The 3,075-nt window shown below is 38.2% G+C and overlaps 1 pseudogene; it reads left to right on the top strand.

Annotated features, from left to right (window-relative positions):
* The first annotated feature begins 2,558 nt into the window (after window positions 1-2,558).
* Window positions 2,559-2,685, top strand: LOC123324350 (annotated as a pseudogene).
* The last annotated feature ends 390 nt before the right edge of the window (window positions 2,686-3,075 follow it).

Below are 3,075 nucleotides of genomic sequence, written 5' to 3' on the forward strand. Positions count from 1 at the left end.
GTACCTGCATCTATCTCTTACCTTCCAAGCCTCCAGTTTCTGTGAGGCCAGTGATCTGTAGAACACTTGGTTCTGAAGTTGCAAATGCATGTGGGCTAGGATTGGCTGAAGCTGAAATAGGAGCTCTCAAGGGGGTTGAAGGAGCTACTGGTCTACCTGCAACTCCAAGCCAGCGAAGCGAGCGATTGGGTCAATGATGACTCACGTGAACTGCCCCAAAGCAAGACTGCACTGGATCACTCAGTGAAAACATGGCTGTTCTATTTCACCTTCTGCCTTTCAGGCCTCCTGAAAAATTTTCCTATGGCCATTCCTGACCCAGAACCACTGAAGGACGGGAAATCTGAGAAACAAAACTTCCAGCTTAGGTAAGTTGACACAGTACAAATCCACCACATTTAGTTGTAGATGTTGCTGACTTTCTAGCAAGGAGATTAATGTGAAGATGAGTTAAAAAGATGATATCTTGAATTTTCACACCTTTCTCTCTCCTTACCAAATATACTCATAGTTATGTCACCGTCTACAAGGCGAACAGGTGTATACAGTAATATTTGTCCAAACAGGAAAAAAAGGTGCAGTTTTATTTACTACTTATATTATTATTTATTCTACATAAAGGAAGCCAAAATGATGAAAGTCATTGACTACAGTTGTGAAAAGCATTGAAAATTCTATCTGAAACATTTTAGAACTCAAACTAGAAGTATCTATAATTCTAATGAGTTCTGCATGAATGGAGAAAATGATAATGAATATCATTAGAGAAGAGAGATTGAGCAGTTGTTTTTGTTCTACTCAGTGGTCGCAGTCTCCAAATATAAGCAGGAAGCTTCTGAAAGAGTCAGAGTGCCCTAATGAAAACATTTTAGAAGTGACACTTTAGTACAAAGAAATGAATGTAGTCAGTTCTAAAGAAAGAGATCTAATCTGTCTACAGGCACATTACTTTGTGGTATAGATAATGGAGTGAAGAGTAAGAGTATAAATACAAAATTTCCATATGCCAAATGTTCATATGGAAATGGAAAAAGTCAGCTAAGAGTATGCATAGCATTTGTATGGATCACAATCCAGACATGGTAACAACCCCTGTGTGTTTCTTGCATGCTTATGACTGTACCATATTACAAGGATATCATTTTACAAGGATGTCCTCAGGAGTTTTAGGGCATTATAGCTACTCTAAAAGGGAAGCTTTCATTGATTAAAAAAATTATTTTGAGAGTCATCCTTAATTAATAAACTTTAGAAAACACAAATATGCTAAAACAAAACTGAGTAATTCAAATGATAGGAGTCAAAAGAGACTTTATTAGTTATCTATTTTGGGTAACCAATTACCTTAAAAGTTAGCTTGAAACAACACATAAATTATCTCTGTTTCTGTGGGTCAGGAATCTGTGCATGGCTTAGCTGTGTTCTCCGCTTTGTTGTTTCTCACAAGATTGCTGTTAAGGTGTCCATCCAGGACTTTGTTCTTAACTGAAGGCTTAGGAACAGAAGTTCCTAACTGAATGTTAGGCTGTAAGATGGAGGCCTCCCTCATTTCCTGGACATACGGTTCTTCCCCACATAGCAGAGTGCTTCATCAAAGTGTGCAAATTAAGAAATCAGTAGAAGTTGCCAACAAAATGGAAGTCATGAACTTTTGTAACCTAAGTTACATCCCCTCAACAATGGTGTATTCTAGTTAAAGGAATTGATTTCATTATACATTATACATTTAATACATTACATTATACATTTAATATCAGAAGGCAGGGATCATGGAACCATCTTGGAGGCTCCCTACAGCCACCAATTCTGGATAAGCATCCAGCCAGAGACAGAACCACTGGGAAATGTAGTTTAGCCTAGACACATTGACACATCACAAAGCCATAACAGGCTCAGTGTTGTTACAAAAAGTTCTGATCTCAGTGGCTTAACACAATAAAGGCTCATTTTTTGCTCTCTTGTCAAGTAATGCAGTCCCTGGAACAGGGGGCTGTGGTCACAGGATCTATACCAGTGGCTCCAGCAATGGACGTTCACAACTACTCAAAGATAATAACTTCGGTCTTTTGGAAGAGATCTTTGCTCTATTCTCATTTTCTCCCCAGCCCCCAAATTCCTCCTTCCTTTCAACACGCACAAACATGTACTCATGGACACCTGAGTGGCTCAGTCAGTTAAGCATCTGACTTTGGCTCAGGTCTTGATCTCAGGGTCCTGGGATTGAGCCCCATGTTGGGCTCTATGCTCAGCAGGGAGTCTACTTGTCTCTCTCTCTCTGCCTCTCCCCCTGCTTGTGCTCTCTCTGTGTCTCTCTCTCAAATAAATAAAATCTTTTTAAAAACTGTACACAGGGGCATCTGGGTGGCTCAGTCATTAAGCGTCTGCCTTCGGCTCAGGTCGTGGTCCCAGGGTCCTGGGATCGAGACCCACATCGGGCTCTGCTCTGCAGGGAAGCCTGCTTCTCCCTCTCCCACTCCCCCTGCTTGTGTTCCCTCTCTTGCTGTCTCTCTCTCTCTGTCAAAAAATAAATAAAAATCTTTAAAAAAACGTACACACACAGCTTTGCGCAGTGGCAGTATCGTAGCCAGTGAGGTTTATCCGAGGCGCGATTATTGCTAAAAAAATGTACACAAATACAAATATTTTTATATCAGTATTCTGATTTTTTAACCTGTTTTATTTAACAGCATTATTAAAATGTTACTGAAATTTATATATGTATATACACACCCACATACACACATCTGTAGAATAATCTTAAATGTTTAAATATTTGATTCTATGGATTTCAATATAGTTTGCAATTATACTTCTGTCATTGCACATTTAGCAGTTTCCAGTTTTTAAGTGACTCTGAAACTTTATTTCTTCAGTTTAATTGCTATAAGAGAAATTACAGAGTCTAGGATTTGAATATTTTTAAACTTTCAGTAAGAATTAGCAAAAAAATTGTATCAATGTACATTCATATCAGTAATACATGTATATATCTGTTTATGCCAATGTTAGGAATTAAGTTATTACAAATACTTGCTAACTTGTATTGAAAAGTATTTATCTTCATTTTTTTTAACT

Source organism: Neomonachus schauinslandi, chromosome 3, assembly GCF_002201575.2.
Source record: "Neomonachus schauinslandi chromosome 3, ASM220157v2, whole genome shotgun sequence".
Lineage (NCBI taxonomy): Eukaryota > Metazoa > Chordata > Mammalia > Carnivora > Phocidae > Neomonachus > Neomonachus schauinslandi.